Source organism: Papaver somniferum, chromosome 5 (assembly GCF_003573695.1).
Source record: "Papaver somniferum cultivar HN1 chromosome 5, ASM357369v1, whole genome shotgun sequence".
In the NCBI taxonomy this organism is placed as follows: Eukaryota; Viridiplantae; Streptophyta; class Magnoliopsida; order Ranunculales; family Papaveraceae; genus Papaver; species Papaver somniferum.
Window position 1 is genome coordinate 117,421,340 of NC_039362.1, and position 14,642 is coordinate 117,435,981.

Sequence of the window (14,642 nt, forward strand, 5' to 3'; positions counted from 1 at the left end):
CAGACGTGAGTATTGAGACACGGGTCTCTCACCGAATTCTCAACGGAGAGTACTTTCTCTCAGAGTACATGTAGATATGTAGTCTCACGACTGGACAACGGCATATCTCATGAATACTGAACACTTTCAGTGATTATTTCTATATAGTATCACGAGATGGACGGCTCCTAGACATCTTGCTCTGCTAGTATAGAGCGATAATGTCTTCAGGAACAAACAACGAGTTTACCCTGACTATATAAAGGATATGACTTACCGACAAGCTCATATCGGGATAATTAATGCTCCTAGACAGCTTGCTCTGCTAGTATAGAGCCACAAAGTTAATTATTCCTAATTAAGATTAATTCTGCCGTGACATTCACTACTGAATTCCAGAATAATCTATTATTGCTCCTATTCCATGGTCGAATCCACGACTGGTCCCATGCAATGGCAATAACAATTGCTCCTATTCCATGGTCGGATCCACGACTGGTCCCATGGAATGGCAATAAACAATTGTTCTGATTCTATGATCGAATCCACGGCTTGATCTCATAGAATAGCAATAACTATATTATCTCATTACTCCGATTTCATGATCGAATCCACAACTGGTCTCATAAATGGTAATATATAAATCTTAATTACTCCGATTCTATGGTCGAATATACGATCCCATGGAATGGTAATGCTCACTTTATTATTCTTCGTAGTCGAATCCTCAGCTGATCTTATAAATTAATAATAAACATCTTATTGCTCAGTTTTGTGAATTATTCTCCACCGAATTCCACAATTAGTAATAAATAATCAACAACCGGGCGTCTGAGCTACCTCTAATTAAGCCCCGATTCAAATGGTGAAGGTGTATTCAACGACAATACACTAACAGTCACCGCACGAACGAGTATTTCAAAAATACAACGAAACGATGAACTATGCAAAATAGAGAAGAAAATAATAAATAATTAAAAATATTGACCAGGGTGCTGGGAACACGGACACACGACCGACCGACCGTGTCGTGGTCAATCCCACGCCAGTTTTATATTTGTAATGCATTTTTATTATTTTCCATGATTTGATGAAAATTCTCTCATTTTATCAAATCTCCTTCGTCTCGAGGAAACTCCTCGGTTTCATGGTACTTCCATAAAGCCATAAAAAATAATATAAAATTAAGGAAAGGAGTGTGGGGCGTGACCATTGACCAACCGGCCATGCCTTGGTCCCAACCGGCCCCACACCCCATGGTTCCTTATTATTTTATTATTATTATTATTATTTCTCTAATTTCATGAAAAAACTCCTTGATTTCATGGTATTTTTGCACAAACCATCATATAATAATAAATAAAATAAAATTATGAAAAACTTGTGGGACTGGGCCACTAGCCGGCCGGCCATGCCCTAGCCGGTCCCTCACGCCCTTTGCTTTATTATTTTATTATTATTTATCCTATTTTTCCTTGAATTCATCAAATTCCTTGATTTTATGGTATTTCTCTCAAATTAGGAAAAATTCCCTCAAATCATCAAAAATACCTAAAAAATATTAAAAAAAATTATGAAAAACTCATGGGACCGGTCCATAGCCGGACGGCCATGCCTCCATAGTCCCACACGCCCGTGTTTTTATTATTTTAATATTTTGCTTCCATGAACTCATGAAAACTCCTTCAATTCATGGAAACTCCCTAAATTCATCAAATTTCTCAAAATTCATGAATTTTTCATAAAATCATCAAAATATTATAAAATTAAGGAAAAGGCACCACGGGACCGTGGTCATGACCGGCCGACCATGCCTTGACCACGGCGGTCCCACGCCTCCTCATTCCTTATTTTATAATTATTTTTCATCATTTCATGGTGTTTTCCTCAGTTTCGTCAAAACCCTAATTTTGGCATATTTTCTCGAATGGATGCTCAGTTGCACGCCAGAAAATATCAAAATTCTCAGGACTGAGACACGGACGCCTTGGGGACACGAGAACGCTATCTTGACCGACCAAGATTGGCTCTTTGGCTCACGGAAGCCGGTCCCATCAATTTTCACAGTTTTGACCTAATTTGCACAATTGCTCGTATTAGGTCCAAAACTCTTCCAAACACTTTGGATTTTCATGAAGTGATCGTCAGGCGGTCACGTGAAAACCCAGGGCCGGTTTCATGACTCCATGGTCGGTCCCTCGCCTCGTCATAATTAATTAGGTTTTCTCACCTAAGGCTCAGACGAGCATTTTCGAATAAATGATTAAACCAGCATTTGATCATTCTTTCACCAACAAATCGTCAACTCTTCAGTAGTTCTTTGTATTTGCTCACGTGGGCATATGGACACTACATGGTTGATCCACGGTCCCATGTAGTCGCTCCCTCCTTCATCTCATGGTTAAAATTCTGACGAACCATGAATTGATCATCAATTGATCAAATTAGGGTTTCTGAATCCAAGGATCATCATTCCAGATTCCAACCTTAATAATTTTACGACGACCTCATGGTCATTAATTTTATTAATTATGCTCGGTTCAACGACTAGTATTCTAATTAATATTTTTGGTACGCTGCCAATAATCCATCAAATGAGCAACACATGCTCAGACGATCAAATATTCAACAATTCATCACATGAGCAGCACTTGCTCAGATGATAAATATTTGCTCAAACCAAGGAATATAGGTTCAACAATCAATATTCAACGATCCATCGAATGAGCAATACTTGCTCGCTTCATCGTAAGAACTATACCTCTGTCTCATGACATGTCCAACTCATGAGTTTCAGAACATCATGTTCAACTCAGCAACTACATGGACTCGTCGTCCCATCAAACCACGAAGTCATCAATTGACTAACATACCACGAGACGTCAATCGTGTCACTTTTGGGGGATATCACTTAGGGTTTTGGTCTGGCGGTCTACGGCACGTGTGTTCAAACACACGATGGAATGTGAGCAAGTCGTGCAATCAGTTGAAGGAATTCACGAAGTAGTGGGTGGAAAATCGACCAAGTCTCCACACGTTGAGCAACTGGTTTCAAACACGATCTCCACTTCCCCACTCCTTGATTCCATCAACTGTCACACTTCATGGGGTCATGGTGTCTAAAATTTCAGCAATATAAATAAGTCTCTGAATCATGATTGAGGGATCGGCATCAACAGTATCATCAATCTCACATCTCATTGACAACACGAGATCATCAACTCATCAATTGAGCAACTACTCTCAATTGAGCAATTCCAATCATTCAGAGCTTATCATATTCAGAATTCACACACCCACAATCTTTGATTACCATTGATTCCACACATTTCCCAGCTTCCCTCCTACAGATCAACCCATCCTCTCTTGTGACCGAATTTACTCTGGAACGGTCATTGTCTTGATTTAGTCCGGAGTACTACAGATTGATCTCTCGAATCTAAAGCACCCCCTTTGCAGCGGTGCATCTGTGTGAGGTTTAACATTTTGCTCGGTTCGAGGAGTCTCCTCCGTACGGTCGTCTCCTCAATTCCTTAAAAACCAGCAAATCGTTTTTCCCCATCTACATAGGGGAATACTACAAAACTTTTACTGAAACAATTTATAAATTACCCTGAATACACATCATATCAACACATTACTTACCCCATTTCAAGTTATATACATATGGGGAGGAGCAATCATTTTATCAAGTGGCGGGATATGCAGAGAAATTCTCATGCATTTTTCCGGGTTGATATTTATGCCATGTACCAGATATATAATCATAGTAATGATGATACCCAGGGTTACTATAATTATTCGAATCCTTTTCTCAAGGAATGACTTTTTCTGACACTTAGAGTCTACATTTAACTCACTGGAAGTCTTTTTATCTACTTCTAATGAGTTGGTAGAGGAGAAAGTTCGTACATCATGTGAACATGATTTGATGGGTACAAAACTTTTGTCAGAACAATTCCTTTCCTCAATCGAATGAAGTTTTTCTAAGAGTTTGAAAACACTTTCAAACGCTCTAGATAGATCTTGGTCAATTGATCCATTCTGGAAATATTCCTCAAAAAGATTAAGAGTAAATCTAGTGAGATTCCATAACTTTGAGCGTTGACTACATTTTTTTAACCATCTTTTCTTAGAAGAACTTTTAGTTTTTCCTTTGGACCGTTTTTCACCGTCTAGAATCTTAGATGGAATATGATTATTATGAGTGACCATAGGTCTAGAAAATAATAATATTTGAATAGCCTTTAAGGGACTCTGGTGTGCATTACAGATGCCACGAGCAAGTCTCCCAAAAAGATATCCCATAGGGATGAAATTTTGAGGATCGGATAAACACAAACTTATAAGGTTTCACGTGTTTGCCTGCTCTGATACCAATTGAAAAAGCGGGGGTCTAACAACCACACCCAATATTTCGATTAGCAATCTGTATGGACTTACTCCAATATACTTTCTAGAGAATCAACTAGACAGTCAGACTCAACCTAGAGAAAAGTATATCGAGGAGTTAATATCATTCTCTTGATTTGATTTTACTCTAGAAAATAGAAATCTGCGAGTCTTTATAAAATACAAGGATAATAAACTTGGATGGTACCAAAGATCAATATCCAAGGATCAATCAATTTCCAATCAACAACCAAAGGTTGGATTTCACAATTGACCGATACAAACGCACAACCTTTGATATTTCAATTATATAACAAAATATAATGCGGAATAGAAATAACACAGACACCCGAAATTTTGTTAACGAGGAAACCGCAAATGCAGAAAAATCCCGGGACCTAGTCCAGATTGAACACCACACTGTATTAAGCCGCTACAGACACTATCCTACTATAAACTAACTTCGGTCCCGACTGTAGTTGAACCCTAATCAATATCACACTGATTCAAGGTACAGTTGCGCTCCTTATGTCTCTGATCCCAGTAGGATACTGCGCACTTGATTCCCTTAGCTGATCTCACCCACAACCAAGAGTTGCTACGACCCAAAGTCGAAGACTTTAATAAAAAAATCTGTATCACATAGAAAAGTCTACGATGATAGATAAATCTGTCTCCCACAGATAAACCTAAAATTTTTGTTCCGTCTTTCGATAAAATCATGGTGAACAGGAACCAATCGATAACCTGGACTTATATTCCCGAAGAACAGCCTAGAATTATCAATCACCTCACAATAATCTAAATCGTATGGTAGCGAAACTAGATATTGCGAAATCACAAACGATAAGACGAAGATGTTTGTGATTTCTTTTTATCTTTCCCTATCAGAGATATAATCTCAAGACAATCTTACAGTTGAACTCGTACGATAGAAAATGGCAAGATCAGATCGCTCAACTACAAGAGAAGTAGTTTCGTCTGGCTTCACAATCCCAATGAAGTCTTCAAGTCGTTAACCGACAGGGTCTCGAGAAGAAACCTACGGTTAAAGGCGAAACGACTCTAGCAACCCAACTAGTATCACATAGGAGGTGTGGGATTAGTTTTTCCAATTGCTAGATGTCTCCTTTATATAGTTTTCAAATCAGGGTTTGCAATCCAAGTTACCTTGGTAACAAAGCATTCAATATTCACCGTTAGATGAAAAACCTGATTTATCCAAGCTAATATCTTTCAACCATTAGATCGAAACTTAGCTTTTCACACACAAATGAAATGTATTCATTTAGGTGTGAGTGACCGTACCTAAACATGTACACTTAGTTGGTTCACGAATAGTTAACCAATGGTTAGCCATATGAGCATTTTTATATTAACCGTATTCATCTTTCTCATAACTAGTTCAAATGAGTCATAAGAACTAGTTCAAGAGTTGTTCAATTACTTATATCTTTATACATAGACGCAATTGAAACAAAATCGGTTTGATTCATTTGAATCAATTCATGAACAATATAGCCACGGTTTACAAAGATTGCATTCCTTATTGATTTATTGTTTAAGTTCATGAAACTACCGATTTGAGAAATAACCAGCTTGGGTACGCGTACGGGTATGCGTACCTTATCTACCGGATTTGAGTTGGCTTTTGATTTCCAAACTCAGCAGAATTTTTCGGGTAGAAAAATTCCGCCAGTACGGGTAAGCGTACCCAAGGTGACTGGTTCATGAGTTCATGAACTCCAAACTCAATAGAATTTTTCGGGGGGAAAAGATCCACGCAGTACGGGTACGCATACCTAACCCGTCTCCTTCACCAATAACGTATGCACACATATGCACACACTTGGTTTCCGGTACATGGATTTATACACTAATGTGAAAACACACTATATATGCTTATATCCATAGTTGGTTACGTAATCTCAACTCTACATTTCAATCATTGAAACATTCTTCTATAATGTTATAATAGTCGTTAGACATAAAGAATCGACTATCGTCATCAAAGCTATTTTTCAAGATTGAAACGTCATCATGACTTTCGTCACGGGTAAAGATAAAAATGGTTAAAGCAAAACCTTACCAACACTTATTTCGAGAAAAAGATAGGCGAGTAAACTCGGCTCGAAATAGCAAATGTGTATGTATGAAAACAATCATACTTATACGAATTTTGTCTCAAGAGTAGGAGATAGATTAGATAGACTTTGAGTGACAGATGAGTTCAAGTCTCTACATACCTTTTGGTCGGATGAAGTTCCACTGGTTCCTTGAGTAGTTCTTCGTCTTCCTAAGATAATCGCCATGGAGTCTGGAGCTCAACTATTCCTAACTATCCTAGACCGAGACTTGGTCATAAGTATACTAGAAATCAAGACATATAGTTTTGATCACTAATATTGAAAAACATGCTTGAGATAGCAATGCATGCGAGTTCGACCGAGCAATGCTCTAACAATCTCCCCCTTTGTCAATTTTAGTGACAAAACTATCAATACATATGGATTACAAAATAGATAAAAACTTTGTAGCTTCTCGTCCACATGCTTGATCTCCTTAGTGCTTCAACATTACTCGAAAACTTCGTCTTTTCCAAGTACTCCCGTGATTCTATAGATGTTCAATTTAGCATCATAGTTGTTGAAGTTCCGTAGCCATAACTATGAGAAAACAAAAGCTCCAGATCATTGTTATACAGCGTCATAGTATTATTACACAGCATCAAGGTTCTTATATCAAAACTTCAACAACAATACTATGGTGATATGTATCACTCCCACATAGTCAATACTTTCGTATCAACATGAAAACCACTCCCCCTTACATAATGACCCGTAAAACACGTAAATCATATGTATTTGTAGTGTGAACTACATATTAATTCTCCCCCTTTTTGTCAATAAAATTGGCAAAGGTACGAAAACGGGATCCTAATGAAATTTCCACGAAGACGCTTCAAGACCAAAGAAAAGTACATATCAACTTATTTAGATGCAATCATAAAGCCGAAGCTAAATGCATTCATCAAGGAGTTTATAAAGATACAAGATAACCCCTAAATAATTCCACAGCCGCACTCCCCACAAAGATATGGAAATTAAGCGCAAGTTCAAAAGAACTCTCCCCCATTTGATGTCATTCCCGAGAGAACAACAAGAGCGATCTTACTTTTACAAGAAAAGAAGGATTTTATTGGACACCAAAAACCATAATGAAATGATTTTCTATATCAAAAATTCTCAATTAAACTAACCACAAGTAAACCGATGATCAATTTAATCGGAATACACAATCAAATTAAACACAAAAGTGATCAATTTAATTGAACATGCTCGACATAAGAGAACTTACGGAGCTACGACTAAGTTAACCATAAAAGATTGATTAACTCAATCGTTTTATGCTCAACACAAGAAAACCTTATGGAGCATTGCAGTATACACATAAAATATGGATCAAGGAAAGATCAATACTGCGGCATATACAAAGATTCGCTCTATCTTCATCACTATTTGCACAATGACATATAATAGACATAATCCTTGTAAACAAAAGATTTTAACCTATCTTCCGTCAATAATTGATATAATAGGCTTAACTTTTTTTTGTCAAAAGTTCGTCGATCTTGTATCAATACATGCATGTCGACATATAACCGAGATAACTTTTGACAATATATGGGACAATAATAGTTCACGGACGCAATCACACGTATCCCATAACATATTGCCATATGTAAAACCGTAAAGATTAAAATTGCAATCATCATCTTCCAAAACAACTTTAGAATTTAAATAAATTAATCTAAAAACATGAAGATGAAAACGTTGGACTAACTATGTGTACTCACAATAATGGCTATTCCGAACTCTAGTTATCCTTCTTAAACAAAAACAAGAATAAAAATTCTCTTAAGAAGTTTCCTAGAAAAATCTATTGGCTAAAAAGCAAAACAAGGTTTAGATACTGTGTCAACCGAACACGAACTATCATCAGTTAGCCAATTTGGGATCCTCATGAGTTTTGAGATCCTTGAGCTTGTGATCCACAGCATCCTCTGTATCTTCAGAGAGGATATCCTTGTTTGTAAGATCCTTTGCATGATTTTTCATGAGAACAAGGTCAGGATTAACCTTTTTCAACTCAGATCTTACTATATCAAGACACTTTATTGCATTTACAAGTTGTTGAACGTCAAGAACCACATCAGCTGGAACCTTCTCCCCAATATATAAGTAGGAAGCAGGAGATTGAGGAAAAGATCCTTCAACTTCAACAAAGGTTCCTTTCTTTTTATCGAACTCGAAATACACCGCATTATCAACGAAGTCTTCAGGTAAATCCCAAGAACATGAAGAAGAAGCCATTGATAATAGGAAGCATAGAGTGAGATATCTCAACTCAATAGGAAGGGTATATAAATGATTTTGAAAGGGCTTAGGGTTTACAAGATTGGTTTGTGAGAATCCAAAAACAAACGTGAACTTATTGAAAAGAGGTCCACATAACCCTAAGTAAAAAGGCTATAATGAAGATAGACTACACAATACCTGAAAAGTGTTGCCAAGATGCAGTGCACAGTTTGTTGATGATTCCTTTATATCCTTTAGGTTGTCATCCATTTGTTCAAATCTGCAATCTTCACTTGAAACAGGATTCTCGTTATTCAAACTTCCATAAAAACATACTGGAAACAAATGATTCAAGAAGAAAAAAGGAGTAGTAGGGGAATACTACAAAACTTTTACTGAAACAGTTTATAAATTACCCTGAATACACATCATATCAACAAATTACTTGCCCCCATTTCAAGTTATATACATATGGGGAGGAGCAATCATTTTATCAAGTGGCAGGATATGCAGAGAAATTCTCATGCATTTTTCCGGGTTGATATTTATGCCGTGTACCAGATATATAATCATAGTAATGATGATACTCAGGGTTACTATAATTATTTCGAATCCTTTTCTTAAGGAATGACTTTTTCTGACACTTAGAGTCTACATTTAACTCACTGGAAGTCTTGTTATCAACTTCTAATGAGTTGGTAGAGGAGCAAGTTCGTACATCATGTGAACATGATTTGATGGGTACAAAATTTTTGTCAGAACAATTCCTTTCCTCAATCGAATGAAGTTTTTCTAAGAGTTTAAAAACACTTTCAAACGCTCTAGATAGATCTTGGTCAATTGATCCATTATGGAAATATTCCTCAAAAAGATTAAGAGTAAATCTAGTGAGATTCCATAACTTTGAGCGTTGACTACATTTTTTTAACCATCTTTTCTTATAAGAACTTTTAGTTTTCCCTTTGGACCGTTTTTCACCGTCTAGAATCTTAGATGGAATATGATTATTATGAGTGACCATAGGTCTAAAAAATAATAATCTTTGAACAGCCTTTAAGGGACTCTGGTGTGTGTTACAGATGCCACGAGCAAGTCTCCCAAAAAGGTTTCCCATAGGGATGGAATTTTCAGGATCTAACAAAAACAAACTTATAAGGTTTCACGAGTTTGCCTGCTCTGATACCAATTGAAAAAGCGGGGTTCTAACAACCACACCCAATATTTCGATTAGAAATATGTATGGACTTACTCCAATATACTTTCTAGAGAATAAACTAGACAGTCAGACTCAACCTAGAGAAAAGTATATCGAGGAGTTAATATCATTCTCTTGATTTGATTTTACTCTAGAAAATAGAAATCTGCGAGTCTTTATAAAATACAAGGATAATAAACTTGGATGGTACCAAAGATCAATATCCAAGGATCAATCAATTTCCAATCAACAACCAAAGGTTGGATTTCACAATTGACCGATACAAACACACAACCTGTGATATTTCAATTATATAACAAAATATAATGCAGAATAGAAATAACACAGACACCCGAAATTTTGTTAACGAGGAAACCGCAAATGCAGAAAAACCCCGGGACCTAGTCCAGATTGAACACCACACTGTATTAAGCCGCTACAGACACTATCCTACTACAAACTAACTTCGGTTCGGACTCTAGTTGAACCCTAATGAATATCACACTGATTCAAGGTACAGTTGCGCTCCTTATGTCTCTGATCCCAGCAGGATACTGCGCACTTGATTCCCTTAGCTGATCTCACCCACAACCAAGAGTTGCTACGACCCAAAGTCGAAGACTTTAATAAACAAATTTGTATCACACAGAAAAGTCTACGATGATAGATAAATCTTTCTACTACAGATAAACCTAAGAGTTTTGTTCCGTCTTTTGATAAGATCAAGGTGAACAGGAACTAATCGATAACCCGGACTTATATTCCCGAAGAACATCCTAGAATTATTAATCACCTCACAATAATATAAATCGTATGGTAGCGAAACTAGATATTGCGAAATCACAAACGATGAGACGAAGATGTTTGTGATTTCTTTTTATCTTGCCCTATCGGAGATATAATCTCAAGCCAATCTTACAATTGAACTCGTACGATAGAAAATGGCAAGATCAGATCGCTAAACTACAAGAGAAGTAGTTTCGTCTAGCTTCACAATCCCAATGAAGTCTTCAAGTCGTTAACCGACAGGGTCTCGAGAAGAAACCTACGGTTAAGGCGAAACGACTCTAGCAACCCAACTAGTATCACATAGGAGGTGTGGGGATTAGTTTTTCCAATTTCTAGATGTCTCCTTTATATAGTTTTCAAATCAGGGTTTGCAATCCAAGTTACCTTGGTAGCAAAGCATTCAATATTCACCGTTAAATGAAAAACATGATTTATCCAAGCTAATATCTTTCAACCATTAGATCGAAAATTAGATTGTCACACACAAATGAAATGTATTCATTTAGGTTTGAGTGACCGTAGCTAAACATGTACACTTAGTTGGTTCACAAATATTTAACCAATGGTTAGCCACATTAGCACTTTCATACTAACTGTATTCATATTTCTCATAACTAGTTCAAATGACTCATAAGAACTAGTTAAAGAGTTGTTCAATTACTTAGATTTTTATACATAGACACAATTGAAACAAAATCGGTTTGATTCATTTGAATCAATTCATGAACAATATAGCCACAGTTTACAAAGCTTGCATTCCTTATTGATTTATTGTTTAAGTTCATGAAACTACCGATTTGAGAAATAACCAGCTTGGGTACGCGTACGGGTATGCGTACCTTATCTACCGGATTTGAGTTGGCTTTTGATTTCCAAACTCAGCAGAATTTTTCGGGTAGAAAAGTTCCGCCAGTACGGGTAAGCGTACCTAAGGTGACTGGTTTATGAGTTCGTAAACTCCAAACTCAGTAGAATTTTCCGGGAGGAAAAGTTCCGCACAGTACGCGTACGGCTACGCGTACCTAACTCGTCTCCTTCACCAATACCGTATGCACACATATGCACACACTTGGTTTCTGGTACATGGATTTATACACTAATGTGCGAACATACTATATATGCTTATATCCATAGTTGGTTACGTAATATCAACTCTACATTTCAATCATTGAAACATTCTTCTATAATGTTATAATAGTCGTTAGACATAAAGAATCGACTATCGTCATCAAAGCTATTTTTCAAGATTGAAACGTCATCATGACTTTCGTCACGGGTAAAGATAAAAATGGTTAAAGCAAAAGCTTACCAACACTTATTTTGAGAAAAAGATAGGCGAGTAAACTCGGCTCGAATTAACAAATGTGTATGTATGAAAACTATCATACTTATACGATTTTTGTCTCAAGAGTAGGAGATAGAGTAGATAGACTTTGAGTGACAGATGAGTTCAAGTCTCTACATACCTTTTGGTCGGATGAAGTTCCACTGGTTCCTTGAGTAGTTCTTCGTTTTCGTAAGATAATCGCCATGGAGTCTGGAGCTCAACTATTCATAACTATCCTAGACCGAGACGTAGTCATAAGTATACTAGAAATCAAGACATATAGTTTTGATCACTAAAATTGAAAAACATGCTTGAGATAGCAATGCATGCGAGTTCGAACGAGCAATGCTCTAACAATCTCCCCCTTTGTCAATTTTAGTGACAAAACTATCAATACATATGGATTACAAAATAGATAAAAACTTTGTAGCTTCTCGTTCACATGCTTGATCTCCTTAGTGCTTCAACATTACTCGAAAACTTCTTCTTGTCCAAGTATTCCCGTGATTCCATAGATGTTCAATTCAGCATCATAGTTGTTGAAGTTCCGTAGCCATAACAATGAGAAAACGAAAGCTCCCGATCATTGTTATACAGTGTCATAGTATTATTACACAGCATCAAAGTTCTTATATCACAACTTCGACAACAATACTATGGTGAAATGTATCACTCCCCCTTAGTCAATACTTTCGTCTCAACATGAAAACCACTCCCCCTTACATAATGACCCGTAAAACACGTAAATCATATGTATTTGTAGTGTGAACTACATATTAATTCTCCCCCTTTTTGTCAATAAAATTGGCAAAGGTACGAAAACGGGATCCTAATGAAATTTCCACGAAGACGCTTCAAGACCAAAGAAAAGTACATATCAACTTATTTAGATGCATTCATAAAGCCGAAGCTAAATGCATTCATCAAGGAGTTTATAAAGATACAAGATAACCCCTAAATAATTCCACAGCCGCACTCCCCACAAAGATATGGAAATTAAGCGCAAGTTCGAAAGAACTCTCCCCATTTGATGTCATTCCCGAGAGAACAACAAGAACGACCTTACTTTTACAAGAAAAGAAGGATTTTATTAGACACCAAAAACCATAATGAAATGATTTTCCATATCCAAAATTCTCAATTAAACTAACCACAAGTAAACCCATGATCAATTTAATCGGAATACACAATCAAATTAAACACAAAAGTGATCAATTTAATTAACCATACTCGACATAAGAGAACTTACGGATCTACGACTAAGTTAACCATAAAAGAATGATTAACTCAATCGTTTTATGCTCAACACAAGAAAACCTTATGGAGCATTGCAGTATACACATAAAATATGGATCATGGAAAGATCAATACCGCGGCATATACAAAGATTCATTCTATCTTTATCACTATTTGCACAATGCCATATAATAGACATAATCCTTGTAAACAAAAGATTTTAACCTATCTTCCGTCAATAATTGACATAATAGGCTTAACTTTTTTTTTGTCAAAAGTTCTTCGATCTTGTATCAATACATGCATGTCGACATATAACCCCAATCAATCTCACACTGATCCAAGGTACAACTGCGATCCTTACGTCTCTGACCCCAGCAGGATACTACGCACTTGATTCCCTTAGCTGATCTCACCCACAACTAAGAGTTGATACGACCCAAAGTCGAAGACTTTAATAAACAAATCTGTGTCACACAGAAAAGTCTATGGTAATAGATAAATCTGTCTCCCACAGAAATACCTACGAGTTTTGTTCCGTCTTTTGATAAATCAAGGTGAACAGGAACCAAATGATAACCCAGACTTATATTCCCGAAGAACAGCCTAGTATCATCAATTACCTCACAATAATCTTAATCGACTAACAAAAGAAGATATTGTGGAATCACAAACGATGAGACGAAGATGTTTGTGACTTCTTTTATATCTTGCTTATCGGAGAAATCAATCTCAAGCCAATCCTTACGATGGTACTTAGTACGATAGAAACATCAAGATAAGATCACATAATGACGAGAAAGTAGTATCGGTCTGGCTTCACAATCCCAATGAAGTCTTCAAGTCGTTAACCTACAGGGTCTTGGTAGAAACTTAAGGTTAAAGGAGAATCGACTCTAGCTAATACAACTAGTATCACACAGGAGGTGTGGGGATTAGGTTTCCCAGTTGCTAAATTTATCCCTTATATAGTCTTTCAAATCAGGGTTTGCAATCAATGTTAGCTTAGTAACAACGCATTCAATATTCACCGTTAGATGAAAACCTGATAAGATTCAAGCTAATATCTTTCAACCGTTAGATCGAGACTTAGCTTGTTACACACAATTGAAATGCACGTTTATCTAGGTTTGTGTACCGTACCTAAACATGTACATCTAGTTGGTTCAACAGTAGTTAACCAAATGGTTAGCCATATGAGCACTTTCATATCAACCATATTCTTCTTTACCGCAACTAGTTCAAATGACTCAAATGAACTAGTTAGAGAGTTGTTCAATTGCTTATATCTTTATAATAGACACAATTGAAACAAAAACGATTTGATTCACTCGAATCGATTCATGAACTTTATATCCACGGTTTG